Consider the following 24,541-nt stretch of genomic DNA (forward strand, 5'->3'; position numbering starts at 1 on the left):
AATCAAGGCTCAGCTGGTGGTTTTCGAGCTTGCAGTTGGAAATAGAGGCTTTGTAGAGGGAATTTGCCGGTAAAATGATGAGTTTTAGTGTCCTTTGAGCCTTCTGAGTAATTTACAGACAATTTAGGCGTATGGAGGATAAATGATGAGAAATACCTGGCAAACAGCGAGCAGTGGTCGTAAATGTGGGTAGAATTAGTGCTCTGGGGGTCTCCAGGTCGATTCCAGCGGGGTGGCGCAGTTTTGGACGTAAAAGACCATGCAGCGGAAACAATAGCGAATGAGCGAAAAAGTATGCAAAACGTGATTTTTGGCCAAAATATGGACCTTTTGGCAATTTGGCGCCTTTTCTCGGATGACGTCAGCTTGACGTCATAGGGTGGGGTCAAGCTCGGATGACGTCAGCATGATGTCATCGGGTGAGGTGGCGAGCTGCTATTGGTCCAGGGGGATGATGCGGTGGCAGACACGTTGGCACAGGGGCGGACAAAAGTACTGATGCGATGGCAGGGTGGCGATGACGTGGGTCTGATGTGGGACCAGCAAGCCGGGCGGTAATTGCAATAACGGTTACAGTTCTTCTCGGACCGCCTATGATACGGCCCTGGTTTTGTCAGAGGCCGCTCCAAGAGACCCGAGAGGGTGACGCGTGGCCACGCACTGACATAACCCTTCGTCATTTTCTCGGGCGCTAATTGTCTGTCGTGGGGGCCGCTTCGATATCAATGAGGGCCGTCGGATCACATGGGTCCGATCCGACGGTGGACGGGAGGGCGATGTGATCGAATAATATGGAGGGGGGCGGGTTTAATTTATTATTTGTTTTTGAAAGCTGTGCCCGGCGGAAAACCTTAGGATATGGGTTTTTGTAAGGTTTTCAATGTATTTTGGAAAATCACATATATGCACCGAAACTTTGGAAAAGCGGTAAAAGGTGGGTTTTTGGGTTTTTTCATAATTTCAAAAGGAGTTATGGGTAGGAGGGGTTTTTACAAGGTTTTATCTTTACAATCAAAGGCTAAATGGGTGGAATGACTTCAAAGAAGGGAGAGGGGTAGGTTTAGGTTCATCAAAGTGGCCAGGTGCCAATTTGATTCCTGACAGAGGATTTATTGGCTATAATGCCAAGGGGAGGGATATTTATACAAAACTTGGGGTTTATACACCATGGTGTTAATACTAGTAGGGGAAGGGTCACATAGGGGAATTACATAGTAAAGTTAGAGTTAATATGGGGGGAAATGTGAATGGGGGGAAGTCACTAAGTTTATTTGAAACTTACTTAGTTTAGGGAGTAGATCAAAATGAAAAGAATTTTAGACAAGAAATGTGGCTTCTAAAAAGATTAAGAACCATCATGAAACCATAATCTCTTCCATGAATCTCAGCTGATTAGGGAGTGTTAGTAATGAAATGGAAAGGGGAAGAAGGGAGGTTAGACATGCTTCTTGCTTGCTGTAACTTAATGAAGAATGACACCTCCTCAATTCATTGATTTTGCTTTGGTAAACAAAGTTAGCACACATGCAACTTATAAAAAATGACCTTTCTGCAACCCCAACTGCCTACCCATCTATTTGCCTAGCATTTTTTATTTCTTCTTGGAGGGTGCACTTGGACTTGCAGACCCTTACTTGCCTTTTCTTTTCTTTGGCTTTTTCTTTTGTTTTTCTATCTACTTCTACCCTTATTTCTTCCAAGGTCCCAGATTAAGCTGTTGGGAGCCTTTTTTCTCTACCTAAACTACTTGTCTGCCAAGATTAAACAGTTTGGACAGACTCCTTTCTCTATTCTACAACTGAAAATTTAAAACATGACATGATCCAGATTAGACTGTTGGACCATCCATCAAAATTTGAGTCCATACCAAGCTATAAGCACAGATTGGATTCTCTTGGAAATATGTGATCTTTGAATCATCAAAGCAGAGCATATTTGGACCTTTTCATAGCCAATCATGAAATATGAAACCTATTGGTATAGGTAGCTAACACATACCAGGAATAATGGCCCTCATACATCGACTAGTACAAGATGCAAACTCAGGCTTGGTGTCAGTCCAAAAAGATACGCCGACCATCTAGCTAATGAAGTTGACTCTCTCAGCTCCCCTCAGTCGTATCATGTACCTGCATAGTCCATCAGCTCCTGATCTGAAAATCCTACCTCTATCAATGCTCCAAGTCCATCTGGCCACTAAATCTTGGCTATCTAATCTTCTCTCTAGTTTTTCCTTAGTCCATCAATGCCACAACACATAGAAATTCCTGTCGAGTTGTTCACAACTCCACTTATGAACAAATCTCAATTGCCCACTGCTACTCCTCAACTACTCAGGGACTTCAACCCACTATGTTATTCCTGCGGTGCACCGATGAAGACCAACATAGGGCACAGAACGCTATCACCTATCACTGTAAGATTTTCATATCCCACAATGAACATGGGCTAGGAGGACTGCCCATCTTCTACTATAGATTTCCTTCTACACACGCGTCTCAGGCTCCACAAACTGCTCATGGTTGATCACACCCTTGAGCTCATCAACTTCCTCTCTTTCAACCACCTTTGTCCATCAAGGTGTTGCTTACCAGGCTCCAACTTGGACACTATCATGCTATCCTCAAACAGACCATAAGTTCCCAATCACATCCACACTTGGTCTTCTCTCATCCTGCCCTCCAACAGTCCATGAGAAACCAAGTCCATGTTGTATCATCTGCACCTAGTCAGGGCATCCCCACACCTAGGAGACCTTACACACGGTTTCCCACAGACTTCACCAATCCACCCTTTTCTTCTATAAAAGAGGAGTTATTACAAAATATGGGCAAAAATAATGTCCTCTCATAGGACACAATCCAGCCACCATCCAAGGGAACATATGTAACTCCCCTTACTGGTGTCCTCTTGCCTCTCATCTGATGTGCTTGCTATCACCTTGGCTTCTTAGTAGACTTCCCAATAGTCCACATGGGCTAATCCAAATAGCTCCTAATGTTTCCTCAAGATTCCCATTGATCTGATCCAAGCACTGGTTAAACGCTTTGACCCAACATCCCTCCAAAAACACTATTGTATTGATGTTTTCACTTTTTGTTCATAATTGTCCAAGTTAGGGAACTTAATGTAGCCCTAAATCCACTTGATAGTCCCCAAGCAAGCCCTTAAAGGGTTGGACGTGCCTTAAGAAGGCTCTTCCTTCGCCACACTTCCTCTTTAGGCCATGATCCACCCTTGATATCCCTTACACAGCTCTTGGTTGTGTGCTATGGGTTGCATCCTAGCACAACAACCATCTTGTAGAACTGACCCCTCCAAAAGCAGTGTCCTTTCCTCTCATGAAATCGGCCTCACAAAAAACCTACTTAGTCCTAAAAATAGTAACCTGGATGGTCTAAACACATTCTACACCAGCCTCCTTATTCGGCCTCCCATGCAGACTTCGGCCCCTCTCCTCCACATTGTCTAGGACTCTTATTTTGTTGTAGCTAGGGTTAGATAGTCTCCTCTCTCCACTGAGTCCTTATGTTGAGAATATGTTGCAAAATGGATGCCTATAACACATTAAATCACCCTTTATTTATAGCCAATAAAGGGGCTCCAAAACATTAGTGAAGAGATACATCTATTGGCTAATGTTTACTTCAAGCCTACATGACGTGAAAACCAATAATTATTTTCCAACTTCAAAATTTCATTTCTCCACTTCTACAACTCGGAATTTGATGATTCATGAAGTTTTGGGTTCTCCTTTCTTCCCTCTATCATCTCATGTCACCACATGTATAAATGTGCTTCCAAAATTCCCCCAAACATTGGGTGCAAGAACTCGTGCTTGGGCTCTAAGCCCACAAGATTACTTGTGGTGCTTTGACCTCCAACCCTAGAACACTAGGGCTTGGAGTACCTCCCAAGTACACAAAAATCAACAATTAGGTACTCCACAAGGCTAGTGATATGGGTTTGTGAGTTTGGTCGCAAACGGATTTGTGGGAAAAGAACCCAAACAAAGGGGTTTTGGACCCAAGATAGGTTTAAAATTTGAAAGAAAATTAAAAAGGAAAATTAATATTTCCTAAGGTCTAAGTGGATAAAACCCATACGTTATAGAGGATTCCTAAGAGGCCTAGCTAGGAAAATATATTTAAGGAGGCCTTAGAATGAAGGCAAGAACATCAAGTGAGAAGGACCTCATGCCCCTCCTTCGACTCAACATAAAATCTTGTTTCTCCCACTTCCTTTACATACCCTCCCTTCAAGGGCATCCTCATAGGAAGGGCTTGTGGTTGAAATATTACAACAACAAAATGTGGCACACCATATCTTTATATGGTTTTAAGGGAGGGGTGTTGGAAAATAACCATCTTATCCCCTATAGCCCTGAAGACCTTCTCAATAGATAAATGAAATGACAAACTGATAACTAGAACCAAAGAAAGATCTAAACATTCAAGGCCAAACTGAAATAAAAATAATCAAACCATGGATTAAGCATTGGCATTGAGTTTTTTAGCATTTTCAAACATAAGGTTTAAAACCCACATTAAAAGGGGGATATTTTCATCTTAGCCTTTGCAACCTTTGCCTACAATAAACCTATCTAATGGACTAGCTTGGATATGTCATGTCATGGATTTCTAGAGTATTGAATCAATGCTTTTGAGGCTAACTCCCTAGACCCAACTAAAATTTAGTCCTATTCAAGAGGAAACTTGAAAAATCCCGCTAATAGGAGACATTTTTCCTTCCTTTTTATTGATTTACAACAAACCTCAATGCCTCTCTTTTATTATCTTCCTCTTCCATTCTCCAAAAAAAACTCATTAATCTTATATTATAAACAATTTATATAGGTAAACATTGCAATCATTTTCCTCAACTCATGGGGTACCTTTACACCTCAACCCATGCAAGTGGACCTAAGTCCATGGTACAACCCATCACACTCTAAGATGGTTTTAATTGTCTCCTCAAAACTAGGGCATAACACACCTTACAAAGCCAAATGGTTAAGCCATCTCAAACTTGTGGGATTTTTGCCTTCATGGAACACATTCTAGCTAGTGCTCATCAAACATAATGCACTAACACCACCAAGACACACCAAAAGTCCAAGATACCCATAAGATGTGCCCTACACCCAAGCACTTAGATTACACCTCCATAAAAAGTACCTTCAACTTTGGATGTCCCAAAATAGTAATATCCTAACCCAATATAGCTTATTTGTTAGATTTGTGTAATTTTATCCTTATCAGATCCTTGCACCTCCTTAACACTCCATGAAAAATCTACTCCAATGGTCACCTTCCAAGTTCCAACAGTGCCTTTTGCAGCACGAAAAAACCACCTTTTTATGTTGAAATAACCTTGCCAACTTCTTTAATGGGTTGCACATATATTTCACGTTTCTTCTTTGCCTTGCAAATTCGTAGTGCCAAGGATAGGGTATCAACTTCCATCATGGAATGTTCACGTAGTACTATTTCCAAGTTGCCTTCATGCAACTCATCAAATGTCTGAATTTTTCTTCACAACTTCTCATGGCGCTTAACTTGCTTGTCTACACCTCCATGATAGCTTTTCATTTCATTAATTCTTCAATAAATGCTTTTAATTTTCCAAGATCCTTGTCTTTTTCTCCTAATTTCTCATATGTATCATGCAATTAAAGTTTATTAGCAAACCCCCAATGGTTTTGATAATGGGATTAGGGGTTCCCTTATCACAACCTGTAAACCCTAATGCATTTAAGCCCTTATCCAAGCGGGGGAAAGGGTGTAGTTGTAGGGGAATTGGCACCAAACTTGGGGGTTCATAACATTAGGAGAAGTTGAATGGTATGACCAAAAAGGTGGGAGGGCTATATTCTTGTGTATTGAATGTGGAAAGGGGAGGTCCAAGCATGGTTTAGTAAGATCTATAATCCTAGCATTAGAGAATGAGAAGGCAACTTAGGACCTAATGTCATATTGGCTAAGGGGCCTAGAGGGAAGACAATGAGAGAAATTGACAAGGGAACCCCCAATAGTGGTGATAAGGGGATTAGGGGATCCATTATCACAACCCATAAGCCATTAACCCATAACCACTAAATTCCTTATCCCATTAACCCCCATGTCATCATCCCTTAACCCGTACATTCATAACTCATCACCCATTAACATCTTGACCCATTAAACCTTAAGCCACTAGCCCCTAACCTAAAATCCATGAACCCCCTAAGCCCTAACCCCTTATCCTCTTAACCTGTGACCCTTAACTCCTAACCCCCCACTAGTACATATGGGCGGAAAATTTGATGTCGTACTTCAATAGTTTAGTCATATTGTTGGCTTTTACTTGCAAATATTTTTATTTTTATTTTTAAAGCTCTAACACTTGTGAGATATCCGACAAACAAAATTATCATCGAATATCTGACGATATGTTATTCAAATATCCAATGATAAATTTTTTGGTCAGATATGCGATGACAATTGAATGTTTTTCAGATATCCAATGTTTGACTAGGTCAATTATCTGTTTATCAGAATACCAATATTTGACAGAGTCAATATTTTTCTACTTAGATAGAGAGGGAGAATTTTTTATTGATTCTAACTTGGAAAATGAACAACCTTGCCTACTCACTGGTTATAATCTCAACCACTAGTTGAAGAAGTATACATGCCCTGAATCAAAGATGATATCTTAACATGAGTTATCGACACTTGAACATAGCTACCATGGATCTCATGGAAAAAAGATGGAGATACTCTTTGAATCTTAGGAAACATTTTCTCATAATCTACTTAATATATAAGTAGTAGGGCTTCAATTTTTTCCATTTACAGGGAAATCTCACCAAAACGTCAACCATTGAAGAATCAATCCTATGCTAAATCACACCTACCTTCTCATTTTTAAGATCTTCGTGAGCTTTCACCTATGACACTTAAAGTCAGTGCCCTTTAGCACCTTGAATGGTGGAATAGAAGGCACATCAATAAGAGGTAAACTCCATTCCCCTTTACCTTTGTCAATAACTTTAGAGACATCCATAATCTATACCCCTCCTCTCACTCAACATGAAATTTTGTTTTTTTCCACTTCTTTTACAAACCCTCCCTTCAAGGGAATCCTTGTAGGAAGACTTATGGTTCAAATATAACGACAAAAAAATGGGGCACACCATCTCTTTAAAGGGTTTCAAGGGAGGGTTATTGGAAAATAATTGTCTTATCCTTTATAGCCCTTAAGACCTTCTCAACACATAAGTGAAAAACAAAGTGGCAACTGGACCCAAAGATAGATCTCAACATTCAAGCCCAAACTCAAATAAAAAGAATAACACCATGGATTAAGCATTGGAATTAGGTTTTGAAAGAATCAAGGACCTTTTTTCAAGACAATGACCCTCTTTCTAGCACTCTCAAATGGAAGGTTTAAAACCCATATTAAAAATGGGATATTGACACCTTATCCTTTGCAACCTTTTCCCAAGATGAATCTATCTAATGGGATATCTTGGATATGTTAGGTCTTGGATTTATAGAGTACCCAATCATTTCTTTTGAGGCCAACTCCTTAGCTCCAACTAAAATTTAGTCCTATTTAAGAGGAAACATGAAAAATCCTACTAATAGGAGACATTTTTCCTTCCTTTTGATTTATTTACAACAAAATTTAGTGCCTCTCCTTTCTTATCTTCCTCTTTTATTCCCCAACAAAAAATCATTAATCTTATATCATAAACACTCTATATAGGTAAGCATTGGAATCATTTTCCTCAACTCACGGGGTACCTTTACACCTCAACGCATGTAAGTGGACCTAAGTCCATGGTACAACCCATCACACTCTAAGATGGTTCTAACTATCTCTTCAAAACTAGGGCATAAAACACCTTACAATGGAAAATGGTTAAGCCATTTGAAACTTGTGGGCTTTTACATTCATGGAACATATTCTAGCTAGTGTTCAGCAAACACAATGCACTAACACCACTAACACACACGAAAAGTCCAAGATACCCATAAGATGTGGCCCACACCCAAGCACTTAGACTACACCTCCATAAAATTCACCTTCAACTTTGGATGTCCAAAAACAATACTATTCTAACCCAATATGGCCTATTTGTTAGATTTGTGTAATTCAGTCTTTATCAAATCCTTGCACCTCCTTAACACTCCATGAGAAATCAACTCCAATGGTCACCTTCCAAGTTCCAACACCTCCTTCTGCAACATGAAAAAACCACCAATATATGTTGCAAAAACCTTGTCAACCTCTTTAGTGGGTTGCACATATATTTCACATTTCTTCTTTGTCTTGCAAAGTGGTAGTGCAAGGAGAGGGTATCAACTTCGATCAAGGAATGTTCACTTAGTATCACTACCAAGTTGTCTTTCTGCAACTTGTCAAATGTCTTAAGTTAGATTCACAACTTCTCATGGTGCATAACTTTCTTTTCTACACCTCTAAGTGAGACCACAACCCCCCAACCCCTCTAACTATTCCACCTCTTCAACCCTTGTTAGAGTCTTCTTGGACGTGCACCCATGCCTCAAGCAGAACATAACACTAGCATCCCAAATGTGCATGCTTATTCCATCTTTTAATGCCTCGCTGAAACCACATCTTCACACTATTTAAAATGAAATGTTTACATCTTAAGGCAAAGCACCTACTTTTCTCATGACAACCTAAACTATGTGAGTGACTTGGAGAGGACTCCATTTTATCAAGATAAAAACATAGGATCTTACAAACCCATTCACACAACAGTTTGAATATATTTAACCTAGGGTACATACCCTACTCCTTCCAAATTTTCCATATGAATTTTAAGAAACTAACACTTGTTTTTAATTATTAAATCGGCTTACTATATATTCTCTTTTGTTTGCAACCACCTAATATTCAATAACACTTAAATATTTTCAATACACGCAAGTTAAGAGAACATTTTTCCTTCTTACACTTAAATGTTTTCAATATAAGCAAGTTAAGGGCACATGTTTCCTTGTGAAAGGTCTCACATTCAAATTACAATAGTAGAGTATGTCTACCTCCATAAAATTTAAAAACAAAATCTTTGCCTAAAAACATTAATCTTAATATTAAAGTATTATTATTATTATGATAAACACCAAATATGCAAGAAATTCTTTCAAACACAACAAAAAGATCCCAACCATCCAGGAGAAAGTAAAATAATGTATAATGTATTTAAGTGAAAATAAAATAATGTATCTATAAAATAAAATAATGTATAATGTATTTAAGTGAAAATAAAATAATGTATTTATAAAATAAGATAATGTATAAAATAATGTATAATGTATTTAAGTGAAAATAAAATGATGTATTTATAAAATAAAATAATGTATTTATTGTATAGGAGGGAAAATTTTAGCATATTTGAAAAAAATTAAGTGTTATTTTTTTTACAAAACCCCTCCCAACCCCAATCTTCGTCTAAGTTCTAGAATAAATAGTATTTGTTCACTTTTCCACAGGGAGGGAGTGAAAATGAGATTTAGGAGAGTTGTGAATTAGGGTTTTACAAATAGCAAACACAATATAGAACCCCACCATTGGATCTTCAGTCCATTGACTGTGCCAAGGCCCACCATGGGATCTTCAGTCCATTGACTACGCCAAGGTATGTTCCATTTTTAACTTCACTGCATTTCCCCATTTTCACTCTTCCACACAGAGAAGAGTACACACACCTCATGTCTTTGGTTAAAAATCCATTATTTTTTTGCATCCACACTCTTATGTTTAGGCTTTAATCTTTGTGCTGCATTTTTTTATTGTTTGCAAGGAGGGCGTTGGCATTTGATGAGTTTGAGAGACCATTTATCATAATAAAAGAGCAAGGGCAGAAAAATCGAATGAGAGACTTAGATGCTCGGAAGGAAAATGTTGTGGTGGCTAAGGCCACTGTGAGAATCCTTTTCACCTCACTCGGCCCCAAGGGAATAGGAAATATGCTCCAGAGCATGATGTCACCATTAGTATGCTCCTATTCCATTTATTCATTCTCTATTTCTGGATTAGTATGGTCCATTCCATTTATTCATTCTCTATTTTTGGATTGGTGAAAACCCTTAAATTATGAAAATAAGTAGAAATTATTTTAAAAACCACCAGCTCCATCTTACCTAAATGTTAATGTGAACATTTCTCTATTTTTGGATCGGTGAAAACCCTTAAATTATGAAAATAAGTAGAAATTATTTTAAAAACCACCAGCTCCATCTTACCTAAATTTTAATGCGAGCATTTCTCACTTCCATTACTGGAGTGCACTATTACTATTTTCTCGCTGCCAAGCAGCTATTTGAGGAAGATATTGGCTTTGTTGCGGCTCTTATTCAAGAAATCATCAACTCCTACACCACAAAAGAGCACATCAATAATCAGGTAGATTGGGATGGGTTTCGACTAGACAACAAGAGAGGAATAATTACTTTTGGACATATAGTAAATGCCCATTATGGATTTTATGTGATCAATTCTCCCAAATTTCATGTTTATGCGATAGACCATGGATTTGGAAGCCCATCAAATGTGCAGAAGCATTCATGAATTTATGCAATTTAGTTGGCACAATTGTATAATTCCCTCTGGATTGACTTCTTGTCCGTGCTTGTTTGTAAAAAGGAAATTAACAAGGAAATTATGAAGAGGGATGTTGTTTTAACTCTTCTCACATGCAAGATTGGGGATCAGGTAAATAAATATATGGAGAATTAGTGCCACAAGCTTAGATGGTTTTTCATTTTTGGTCTTTATTTTGGGAAAATTTAGTGCATGCTATGGCTAATTCCATGGAGAATAGATACATGCCAAACTGGAGACACTCTATTTGAAATAGTTAGCACCCACTTCAAGGTTAATTCATCCCTTTGTATTGAGATTGGAAAAGTATCTGAATGCAATGGCCTTTGATTAGAGGTTGACTAGTTTCTAGTTGTTTGTTTCTTTCGACCTTATCAACCCCAGGGGCATCATAAATGATTCATCAATGGTCCCCATGTTACCTATAGCATGTTCAAAATGCCAAGTGTGGTTGGGCATATATAATAGGTTTACGTTCCAACCTATGTGTTTGTTTTGTATTCTGATTCCAATTAATTCCGAGTTGACCAAGCCCGCGATCCAACTGAACGCCTTCATTTTGTTTAGCAGAGTAAGCGAAGTCCAAATAAGTCAAGTCCACCATCCAACCACATATTTCCAAGTTAGATTTGATCAAAAGGTACAAATATATGAGGAAAGAAAGGTCATCCTTAGCAGCGCAGTCCTCCAATGTAGCTCATACATTTATTCATTCATATTTAGATCATAGTTTCTCTAGTATCGTAGTGAACACAAATGTAAAATCCCGAATTCCCATTTCTTTTCCTTGAAGAATTACACATATAGCTGATCTAGGCTGATGACTAGGATTTTCCAGCCTAGGATGCCCGCCCTCATGTTTTTGGGTGCCAGTTCAAGCATGCATAGGCGTTACAAGACATTATAATGGCCTAGCCTTGCAATGCTGTCCCCATCCATCCTATTTTTCCATTCTGTCATCCCGGTCATCCTGGTCCTATTGCAAATGGTCTAGATCCTCCCATTAAGTCTAACCCAACTTCTTCTTTCTTCTCATTCTCCAATTTGCTCATTCCAATAGTTTCACTGGATCTGTATACCCCAAAAACCACAATTCCTGTGCAGCCATAGGTAAGCTTATGGCACCCGATTGAGCTTGATGGGTGAGGTTGGGGGTCTTATTAAATCCTATCCCATGAGATATTTACCCCATAGAAATCAAGAGAGAATGGGAGCTGTATGCGGGGAAGAAATAATTGTAGGAATTTAATTGGATAGAGGTGGCTCCATTGACTTAGGTGCCACAGTTCTAGTAGATCATGATTCCTAGAAACAACTCCATGCACATAGAAATGACTAGACCATGTAGATAGACCAATCTAATACGATAAAACCTTTGGATAGATAGAACCCAAGATATTCTTGATTGAGAATTGCCTAATTGCTTCGATCTAGAACCGATAAGATCTTATCGATTTAGACTCGTTTGTATCTTGATACCTGGATCTCTCTCTAGCCCATATCTCTCTTGCTGATCGTCTATTGATCTTGCTCTACCTGATCTACAAAGAGCTTGCCAGAACGCTTCACTCCACTAAATCAACCATTGATCCTGAATGCGAAGAAATTATTTTTTGTTTTTTTACTTGCCTGAGATCTATTTTTACCTCTTGAGTGACATCCTAGAATGAAATTTGTTGCAGGTAAGTCTATGAATGCACTTCAGATTTTCTTGATAATTATTGGTGCAAAGAGAGGCTCCAGTCTGCAAGCTGTTAAGACCCAATTGTGCAAAAAAAAATTCAAACAAGCACAGACAAGAAGTTAATCCGGAGGTAATTATATGTCCCTGGTGAATTATATGTCCTGTGCAGAAGAGATGGAAGAAGTATTTGTGTCTCCACTCAACTGTATGACCATCAGATGGAAACAATGAAATGAATCCTCATGGTCATCCATGACTGAATATACCTATTTTTGTTTCATATTAATCTGACTTTATATTTTGTATGTCTATCTGAATGTGTTTTTGTATGGGTCGGTTGGAAAATGCGTATGTTTTAATTTATTTTGTCTTAGTTTGATTTGAATCTGTGGGTTTTTTATGGGACATGGGTGATATGATCATTGTGGTATTGCCTATAGTATTGGGGATGTTAATGTTATGGAGTGCCAACAATGACACATTATTTCAGTTTCAGGTTATGTTTACTATAAGATTATCTGCAATCTCAAGCATGTGTTCATCCAACATTAATAGTGCTAATTACTCGTGGCCCATGAGTTGATTTTCTTTTGTATGGGTCTATTGGAAAATTCCTCTCTTTGAATTCATGTTGTCTTGGCTTGATTTGGATATGTGGATTTGTCTATGGTAAATGGGTGATATGATCATTATGGTATTTTCTATTGTAGATGGGATGTCAATGTTTTGGTGTGCAAGATATGACACATTATTTCAATTTCAGGTTATGGATGTTATAAGATTGTCTCCAATGTCAACGACATGTTCGTCAAGAGTAATAGTGTTAAATATGATCTTCCATGCTATCTTTAACTGTAAATCGGGAAACCATTACATGACGAATTTGTATAGTTTGATGTGATCTATCAGTAGGTTGGTCTTCAATTGTTGGATTCCACCAAAGATCAAGAAGAAGAACATAACATGCAACAACCATGTTGAGACCAAAACTTGCAACTTTCAGGGACATTGTCATAATAGTTACCTCAGGGAGTGTCTTGAAATCATTCACAACTTTATCCTATGCTATTACAGACATAGTTCCATCCAACCTTCTATATTGTATGCATGATTTTTTTAGTGGAACCTCAAGAAAATCCAACATACTCATCCACTTGGAGAAACTATGGCTTTCTCCTATGTCTCTATAATATGCTTCTTTAGACTTGGCTTTGCATGTTGATTACTATTACCACTATCAGACATTTCAGCTAAATCTTTATTGATATTATTGACATAACTATTGCTAGAGGCACTTGTACATAACTTTGGGAGGGCTTGGAGAGTTTCTATTGCGACTTTGATCTTTGAAGAATGAAAGTATGGAATATCATATTTCAAATCCAATTCACTGACCCCTTCTAAACTTGCAGAGATCTAATCATTGACAGTATCATCAGAAGTGCAATGCTTTAAGGCAGATAGAGAAAACACATAATCGTCATTTAGATGGATTTTGCAACCTTGAGTAGGGAAAATGTTATTGTATGACTAAGCAAGGTGATCTAATATGCATTGACTGCAAAATACATGATTGTAGATGGTGACAACGGCTTCTTCAAGGGCGTCATTTCACAAACCACAAAGAGACAATTAACCTTCAAATGAATTATCAAATCAATCTATTTTTCCCTAGGTAGCTTCGTTACTGCTTCTGCAGAACATATCCAAGTAGAAATGGATAAGTGACTTTTAACAAAAACAGGATGATCACATGCTTGATGAAGACTTAACAACATTATCTATGTTCTTTTTCATATTTGTTGCAGCAACATAGACCTTGAATTGAGCTTCCACCAATAGAAAAACCTGAGCCTCTATGTATCGATGTTATCTACTGCCTTGAAACAACAAATACCCACAAATATCTCTCTCAGCGAGATATATGAGCCTTTGCATGTCGATGTTATCTACCTCCCTAAAGCAAAAAATACCCACAAATCTCTCTCTCTCGGTGAGACATATGAGCCTCTGCGCATTGATGTTATCTACCACCATGAAACAACAAATACCCACAACTCTCTCTCACCAAGATATTTATTTATAGAAACATCCAAAAGAGTGAGTAAGTTTGATCAAAGCCGACCTGGGCTTTAACCAAAACCACCTATTGGCCCCAGACCTTGAATTGAGCTTGTGAATGAGCTTTAGGCAAGTGGTAAAAATCACATTCTCCCACAGAGAATTCAACCTTCTGCAAGGTAATTGTTTTAGGAGGTAATGTAATAATAGGTGCCCCATCAATGGTAGTACCTTTTATGCACCGGAGCATTACTACCTCCAGAACAAATTGGATTTTCTCGTATCCTAAAATTGTATTTCTGGAAATCAGAAACTTTAGTTTGGAAATGAAAGAATTATAAAAAGCATATGGATCATATTTAAGAAACCTAAAGTAGATGAAAAGATCATCAATAGAATTTTGGATTGGTGTCCTAAAGAGACACCACCTTTGTTTAGCCGGTAAACCCCAACATGCTCTAGCAACTTGGGTCCTATGATTCTTAATACTTTGAGCTTCATCTAGAACCACCCTAAACCAACCCACTCTTGCAAGAGGGGGAGGAATAGGTTCACTTGAGGAGCCATTTTCTCCCTTTCTACTCTTTGTCTTCCTAACAGTCTTTGAGGTCTTATTTTTATTTTTAAGAATAAAAGAGTCGATTAGACCAGAATCATTAGGATTTCTTTCAACTTCTTCATAATCATCTCCAAGATCCTATTTTGGAACCTCCATGGAATAAGTAGTCAAAACAATTTAATGCTTTGCTAGCTCATTAGGGCCATTTTTCCTGTTGCTTCCATGATATACCACAACAAACAAATTTCCTTTTTTGATAACCTTGTCACAAATTTCTTGTGCCCATTTCTTAAGAACACTTGTTGGACACACAACCAAAGTACTGGTGGATGGTCAACCTTTCTTCATAGAAAATGTGTTTTCTTTCCCCTTAATGTATTCCTCCAAAGCAATATCATTTGCATCATTATTTGATGTCTTTATTTGCAAACATGTTGATACTACATCATCTTTATCTATATTTAGTGACAGATGTTTCAACCTTTACTTGATTTGAATCTTCCTGAAGAGATCTGTTAGGAGGAGTCTCCTTCAAAATTAAAGCAATCATTGAGACAGTCTCTGACATCTGTGAAATTTTAGAAAATTAAAGCACCACAACATTTTGTTTCCATAGTGACATGTGAAATTTCAGAAGATAATAACAAGTGCCACCAATAGAACTTTTAGGCAAAGGCATTGAGTTAAACAGTACTGAACTGCCCACTTTAGAACTCAATTGAAAAGTTTCCCTAGATTTATTTTTGATATAAGAATGTGAACTTGAATCTTCAACTATTACTGATTGGATTTCTACAGCCTCATCTTCCAAATTAGCATCCATGTTGTTAACACCACAATCCTTTGTTTCAGTAATTTGTTTTCCAACAGTCCACATGATAGGTTTTTTTGTCTTATGTTCCTTTTCCCCATAATGGTTTTTTTCATGGTATTTGACCAAATATGGTGTCTCTTGTTGATGAGTTGATTGTCTCCTATTATCATTTTTATTTACTATTCTATCTTCAATTACTATTGATGACTATAAATATTAATTTTTATTGAAAGATAGCTAATTAAAGAATTGAATCCAACTAAAGTAATTGAGTCAACATAGAGCAGTCTAAAATTTAACAGTGTGGTCAGTGGTTTGACTTCATAAGTGGTGTCATAGAATTATAGTAGGTTATATGAGACCTTCATCCATGAATACCTTGTGTAGGAAGTTCTTTCATGGCTTGAGTCAATATTTTCTTAGCATTACTTTTTCCACCTTTTACTTAGCCTTTTGTTATGCTTTTATTGGCTTGCTTAACAACATCCATTGATTTGATTTAAATCCCCTTTTAAGGTGTGAAATTCATTGCTCATAGTGGTTGGGATGTTTTCTTGAAGTCCATTTTACTTTGATAGGTGTGATATGCATGGGACTAGGGCTATGGGCTCATATGAGAGGGTAGAGCACAAGTTATTCTTAGCATTTTATTTATAGTCATTCTTTGCCACATTTTTGCATTTTAACCATTGACACATGCTTTTAATTTCTTTGTTTTTTCAGTTGCATGAATTTCCAAACTCTTCTTCTCATAGGATGAGACAACTAGGGAACTGAAATGAGTGACTGACAATAAGTAATTCAGAAGGTAGGAGAGAAATGAAACGGGATGCATGGAAGGTGTTAAGTATGGAAGGACAGTGTTACACTATCTCAATTTAGGCCTCCTATTTGTGCCCCTCCTGGACGATGAAAAAATATCCCCATGGTGGTCACACTTAACAAGGAGAAGATAACCACCAAGGTGAAATAAGAAAACAAGTATAACTTCCAAGAACCATGATTCATTTTCTGATTTCAACCCATGATCCTTACTTAAATGCCTAGAACATTACATGTAAGCATTTCGTATGAAACAATGACTAATGTACCTCACGGTCGTTGAACTGCATTTATAGGATGAGCATGTCGATTAAGCGGATGACCTGGTCAATGTGTAACAACCCACTATTAAAATATACAACTAATTATATCAATTATGTGATTAATAATCAACATACAAACTATTCAACTAATTAGCATGGAATTTTTGAAAAACACGAGCAAAGACAACTTAACTGTAGTGACAATATCCCTTACTTATGATTTCAAAGTTGAATACTATTTGAATCCCTCTAACCACAATAAAATTTTTGGGACAACTCTCCACCCAACCGTAGGCTCATCTGCACATAATCTTTCTACATTTGGCTACCCCTGAGCCCTGAATCAACGTAGTACTACTGCCAAGGTTTCTTTGCCTCTTAACACTCTAATCTCATTCCCCTGTTTTTCCATCAAATAGAACCAAATGTTCCAAAAATGGAAGGGAATTGGAAAGGGGTCTGCATGCACACAATCCATGTGTGAACATGCAACTTGTATTTCTTTAAGTTTTACTTAATTCAATGTCTCTTAAATTAACTCTTTCTTAGTTTATTTTATTTTTACTTTTTGTTAACTTTACTTATTTTTGTTATTTTTATAGTTTATATATATATATATATATATATATATATATATATATATATATATATATATATATATATATATATATATATATATATCTATATATATATATACATATATATGTACATATATATGTACATATATATGTACATATATATGTATATATATATATATACATATATATGTATATATATATATACATATATATGTATATATATATATATATATATATATATATATATATATATATATATATATATATATATATATATATATATATACATATACATATACATATACATATACATATACATATACATATAACCCCTGTCTATTATTTACTATTTTATTTGTGTACTATTATTATATTTTTTCGTTATTTATTATTTATTTAATATTACTATATTTTATTTATTATTATTATTATTACAAGGCATTACATACTCCCCTGCTTTTTAAGGAAATTCATCCCGAAGTTATGTTGAATCATATAAATTTTTATTTTTATTTTATTTAGTTATTTGTTACTTCACATTTTCCCTACACCCTTTATTGAACTAGTATAACCAGCAAGCATAGAAAGTTTTCACATCACCAAGGGAAATCCCAAGGAATCTCTGTTCTTTTTCCCAACTTTCAGAACCAAACATAAATCCCCATCGGTCCATACCATAGCCCAAGACTGGCTTCAAGGCTCAGATCTCATTTTCCCTAAGGCACACACCGACTCAGGATTCCATGAAGTAGTACTCCAGGCATCTTGAAAGACTGGCCCACTCCCTCCACACTCACTAAGGTGCACAACCCCAGGCATCGAAGTCTTTACACCCGCACTATACTTCAACAACCCAATCCAATATCAAGCACTCAACCTCCTTAAGATGGTCCCATAGCCCCTTAAGATCTATACAAGACAAAGGAACCACTAGCATATGTAGTGTTGGATTGAGTATGTCCCCAGCACATATGGTGTTACATATTCTCCCTCGTAGGTATGGGCTCCTACGAGATCATCAAATAAACCAACCCTCTTGGCCCATTTGTGGATTTCCTATCAATCACCACATCTCAACATGAAACCAGTGCACTAGTCATAACATCATAATAAAATAATCCATATGCCAACTCTTGCATGCCATCATGAGAACATAATATCATTGTTATCACAACATTCTAAATAGTGAAATTGCATGTTCATGTCTGTCATGAAATCTGCATGCAATTACCATATGCTTCACAGCACAATATACCATCATATCAACATATTTGTATCAAAGATATATCTTGACATCACATGGCAAACAAAACCACATGTCAATATAACTTCATAAATAAGATAATAATCTCAATACATGTCCAATATAGAACAATGATATAATATAAGATTGTTATCATGGTTCATAAAAAAAACAATTTCATTTGTTTGTATAAACAATGTATTACAACTTTGAAATAAGATTATTCAACATATTTCTAGGATCAAGGCACTACTATCTTGGTTTATACTTTGAAGCAGTTGGAACCACTCTTATCATTATCATTCGTATAAATATTTTATATGCTTCGTTTGCTTGAAAATAACTTATTTCAATGCTAATGACACAACTTCATAAGTTATGAAGTCTCAATATATCATCAATCCACTCATGATAATTAAGTGCAAATTAATCAAGTTCACACTTTCATAGTTGATTCTCAATTCTTTGTCAATTTCTGCATAATCCTCCTCACCTATTGTCTTTCTTTCCAGCGTATGAAACACAAATTAAGATCAATAAACATGTTAAAATATAAATTTGTTGACCTAAGAGCTTATATTCAATGTACTAATAAAATATTCTTCAATCCAACTTAACTTCCAATATCATGGAAAGTGACTAATCTTTATGAATTAGAAAATCAACATAACCATAACTAGATTCACAACAATATTTATATGGTGTTATTTCATTAACTACCTCTTCCAACAATTATGGCCTCAATCCTTGCTTCAAAATTTCAATTAAAAATATGACTATGTAAAGTCAAACTTTATACTACAAATGTCTTTCAAGGATATATAAAAATATTTAATATCTTATCCGAACTCACCAAAATGATTTCTTATTTCTATATTTTTATTTTCAAAAGCAAATAAATGAATATATAAAATTTAATATTTATTTGTTTTTTTTAAACAAATCAACAATTTCTTATATTATACTTTTTTTAATAAGACTCCACCTCTTTTTTATATTAAAATATATAAAAAAATATCAAAATATTAAAACAAATATACTAAAATAAAACAAATACTTAAATATTAAAACTTTGTTTTCCATACTTACCTCTTATGATAACTATTTATATTATATCTCATTAAATTACATGTAACAAATCTTCATACAAATTAAAGCACACTTCTAATAAATAATACATCCTAACAATCCCATATTATATAAATTTGTTATCAATGTTTGGCGAATCCTGGTGATAAAAGTCACCAAGAAAATCCAAAGTGGTGAGCTACTTACGCTACTTGAATGTTGAAACGACCACAAGACAGAAGTGTCTACAAGAGCCTAGAATCTAGTTCATATTGTTTCCCTCGTTCACCCAACATCATACAGTGAATCACAATACAGGGTTTCGTGACTATAGCTTTTGAATCTTGATCAGGTTCAACAGTGGTTTTATTTGAGTACAGTGGGGTAATCTTGAATTATTTTACCATCGGAAATGGGCTCTAAAATTCAAGAATGGGAAAGGTTTTTTCTGGGTTTTAGAAAAAATGAGTGTTTGTCCAGAGGAGGGTTTGGGTTTGAGGGAGCATTTTTCGAAGCTGGATGGAGGAATTAGGAGTCCGAAACTACAACAATGAAGGGGTTGGAGCTTAACATATACAATTTCTTGCATAAAAAATGCATCAAACATGACAACGAGACAAGAAATTTCAGAACCTGTGGAAATAAACGATCTAGGACAAGTGAAAATTGTTTCATCAGCCAAAGTTGGGAAGTGGGTTTGGGTCAATGCCAAATAATATCAAGGAATTTTAAAACAAAGACTAGCCCGTCTAAAATGGGAGCATACAAGCAAAAAACTATCTCAAAAAGAAAGTACTCGAGCCCTTCTAACAAGTCCTCTTTGAAAGCATATGGCAATAATAGGTGCAAAGGAAACGTCATTGATGATTTTGCCTTCTATAGTCCCACATCCACACCTCTCACTTTCTCATCTGATCTTTATGTGAAAGAATTGTTAAGTCCAAAAAAGAGATTGGAGGTTTTAGAAGCTAAAGAGCAGAAAACAAATCATATAATTCATGTAATAATAGCTAAAAACTAGGTTTTAGTAGAAAGCAATAAAGTTTTGAAGGAGCAAGTGGCATTGCTACAAAAATCTCTCCTGATAAGGAAGACATAATGGCAATGCATGAAGGAGGATGTGAAAAACATGAAAAAATTTATAGTGGAGAGTAAAAAGGTGATGAATGTGAAACCATCCCAAGATAAAGGGAAAGTGGTTTCCAAATAGACAACCATGAAGAGACAACAAGAGAGGAAAGGAAAGGAGGTTCCATAAAAGTTTCCAAAACTGGGCTCAATTCATTAGCAATTATTCTAATAGGGAAGGAGAAGCAAACATTCGGGTTGGAAATATGCATGATAGAGAAATAAAGGAAAGGCAAGATAGAGCAGAAAACATAATTATTAAAGGGGTGAAAGACTATGGGAAAAATGAATGTACTCTTGAACTTGGAAGAGACTTCTTGAAAGATGAGTTGCTATGGAAAGGAAAAATATTCCAAGCATGAAGAGTAGGTAAGTTTAACAGTGAGAGAGCCAGGCCTATAAAAGTCTTCATGCCTAGCTTCCATGATAAATATAGCACTCTAACCAAGAAGCAGATCTTGAGGGGTTCTCGCTTTTTTCTAGAAGAATATTTAACTGTACGACAATAAGAGGAAAGGAGGGAGGAAATTTCAAAGGTTAGGGAAGCAAGATATGAGGGAAAGAGAGCATGGATTTATAAAGGTAAAGTTGTGATAGCATGATTTGGACCTCCTTCCAAAACAAGGCAGCAAGATGATAATGGAGAAGAGGCAACAAACTCTTTAACAAGAAATCAGGAAGTAAGATCAATATGGGAAAGAAGGTACAAAAACTCAAGTGTGAGTCTTGCATGTCAAAAAAATAGCAATCAATTCATACCCAGGTTTCCTGAAAATTAGTTTGTTAGAACTACAGGAGTTACCCATGGAAACAAGGACCTAGGTTAGGGCATGTTGCAGAAAATACAGACATAATTTGCCTCATAGAAACACATGAGCATGAAGGGTGCAGGACACCTTTGTTTGAAGGGTACTAGAAGACGGCACTGTGGAACAAGGCAGTAGGGAATGGTAAAGGACATGGGAGAATCGTGCTATTAGTGAGAGAAAAAGAAGGTCATTTCATTCAGCTAGAAAAAGAAGACTCGAATAAACAATTTGTTTGGTTTAAAATATCATAAAATGGAAATCACATCAGAATTGCAACATGCTATTTTGAGCCACAAGTTTCACAAATCTACAAAAGTAGAGAGCTTAACCACAAAGATATATTTGCAGCCCTAAGATAAGATATTGCAACATATTCTCATCTAAGCGAATTCCTTATAGTGGGTGATTTCAATGCTAGGACTGCAGGTGAGCAAGCTAGCATTCTTTGTTGTAAAGAAGATCGTAACCCTATCTGGCTTACATAAGAGAGTAATCATTAGTGGGAAAGAATTTCATAGGACAAAGGTTGCAATCTCTTTGGTGAACAATTGCTTACTTTATGTGGGGATTTTGATTTAGTCATTTGTAATGGTTTGGCTAGATGGGAAAAGTCAGGTAATTTCACTTGCAACACTTAGAATGGAGAAAGTATACTAGACTATGTAATTTTCTTGCATATTTTGTGTGGGAAAATGGAGGTATTTTTTATCGGAGATCACCTTTGGGACTTAAAATGAAATCACAAGCCAATTTATTTAATTTTCTCTTGGACTAGAAAGAAGCAGTTAGGGTCAAAAACTAAGCGTGTTCAATAAAATCTCCCAAAGGGCATAATTCTTTTCAACTCCAGAAAATTGCAATACCTTCAAAATAATGCTAGAGAGGCTCTTTGAGAAGGATAAAATATTATTTCACGACCTTCATAGTCACGAGTTAACACATTTAATTCAAAGCGCACTTGCAGAGTGAAAAATAGAAAAAAATAAGAAATTTGAAAAAAAATGTTTTCCGGTTAATGCTTGATTTGATGAGGAATGCAAACAAGCAAGGAGAATGTGGAAAGAGTCAAACAAGGATAACATAATGCTCAAAGCTTACAAGTAGATATTAAGAAAGAAAAAGGACGATTTCATGGTTTCGAAGAGAGAAGTACTAATCTTCCTTGGGAAAAATAACCCCAAATTATTTTCGAAGGAGCTCCAACTGAGAAAGGTGCAAACTAAAAACAACATTACAACTTCTAAATGGTTCCACTATGTAAGACAACTTTATGAGCATGATCACAAAGTTGACCCTCCTCACTTGGTCAACACTAATACAAAAATATTCCCGGTAAAAGAGGTATAGATGGGTATCAAGAATTTGGGTGTTGGAAAAGCAAAAGATTTAGCTAAAATCCAAGTAGAGTATCTAAAGTCGGGCTTAAAAATTCTTGCACCTTTCATTACAAAAAATTTCAACATCATCATACAACAGGGGTTCCCCATAGATTGGACAACTAGTTTGGCAATAACTTTTTTCAAGAGTGGTGACATCAATAATCCCTCCAATTGTAGGACGATAATGATAAACCCTTTGTTTGAAAATTTATTTGGAAGCATGTTAGAAAATAAAATCATAAAGTGGGAAAAATAAAGAGATAAACATGCTAAAGGGAAAGCAGGTTTTAGACCTAAACATTCCATAGTTGATAATTGTATAACTTTAAATCACATCATTGAAAAATTTTGGGAGAAAAAGGAAGAAGCATTTTGTTGCTTTGTTGATTTTAGAAAAACCTTTGATATGGTTCCTAGGGATAAGCTTTGGCACAGAATGGAGGAACTCAGGGTTCCCAGGCACTTGTGAGTTGTACATAGGTTGTATGAAGAGGTGAAAGTCAAACTTTGAACTTCAGCAGGAATTTTTGAAAGTTTTTGAAGTGATATTGAGGTCAAGCAAGGTTTCCCAAACCCTTTTTGGTTTATATATCGACAAGCTTGAAGAGTGGCTAAATTCGCAAGGGGGTGATGCCATCCATTTGGCCAAGTTCGTTATAAGGCTTATTTAGTACGCAGGTGACCTTATTCTGATTGCTAAAGCTACTCTTGGTTTGCAAGGGAACTTAATTTCCCTTGAGAATTTTTGTAGAAGGGTGGGGGTGCAAGTCAATATTAGAAAAATGAAAGTAGTCGTTGTTTCTAACAAAAAAAATCATAACCAACATAAGTTCTACTTTGAAGGCAACATTCTAGAAGAAAGGTTCGGATTACAAATACCTCAAAATTGACTTCAACAGAAATATAAGATGGGATGGATATCGAAAGAAAATAACTTTGGGGGGTTGGAAAGCATTTTATGTTTTTCAAAATAAGTGTAGAGAAGCAAAATTACGGGAATCGAAAACCACTCTAACTCTTTTTGGGCTTTTATTGATTTTGGGGATTCTCTACAGCTTTGAATTGTGGGCCATTAGTACATCTGAGATGTAGTGGAAACAAATTGAGAAAATTAAGAAGCGCTTGATTATAAACAAATTCAAAATTAAAAGCGCAGTGCCTTATGCTATCTTGTTAAGTGAAACAGGGGTTGTTCTTGTTGAAGCAATTGCTATGGTGTGAGTCATAAGGTATTTAAAAAAAATTGAGCAAATGGAAGAGGGCAGATGGCCTAAGGTTTTGTTTCATAACATATTCTGCAAAAGAAAGAAGACTTAGATGCGACAAAATAACAAATGGTTTAGTAAATGGGGTATTTGCTTGAGCATGTGTCCCACAAATAGTAAAGAGATAAAAACTTTTGTTATGGATAAGTTCCAAAAACGTACTTGGGAGAAGGAGATAGGGAGAAAAAAGAAGTACTATATTGAAGAGTTTAATCCCACTCATAATCATCAACAAAAAGCATACATAG

At 36.2% G+C, this 24,541-nt stretch overlaps 1 pseudogene; it reads right to left on the minus strand.

Annotated features, from left to right (window-relative positions):
* Positions 1–14,450: 14,450 nt before the first annotated feature.
* On the minus strand, positions 14,451–15,801 carry LOC149187646 (helicase-like transcription factor CHR28 pseudogene; annotated as a pseudogene).
* Positions 15,802–24,541: the final 8,740 nt, after the last annotated feature.

This window comes from Pinus tabuliformis, chromosome 3_1 (genome assembly GCF_031772625.1).
Source record: "Pinus tabuliformis cultivar Carrire ecotype Pingquan chromosome 3_1, CPIR1, whole genome shotgun sequence".
NCBI classification, from domain to species: domain Eukaryota; kingdom Viridiplantae; phylum Streptophyta; class Pinopsida; order Pinales; family Pinaceae; genus Pinus; species Pinus tabuliformis.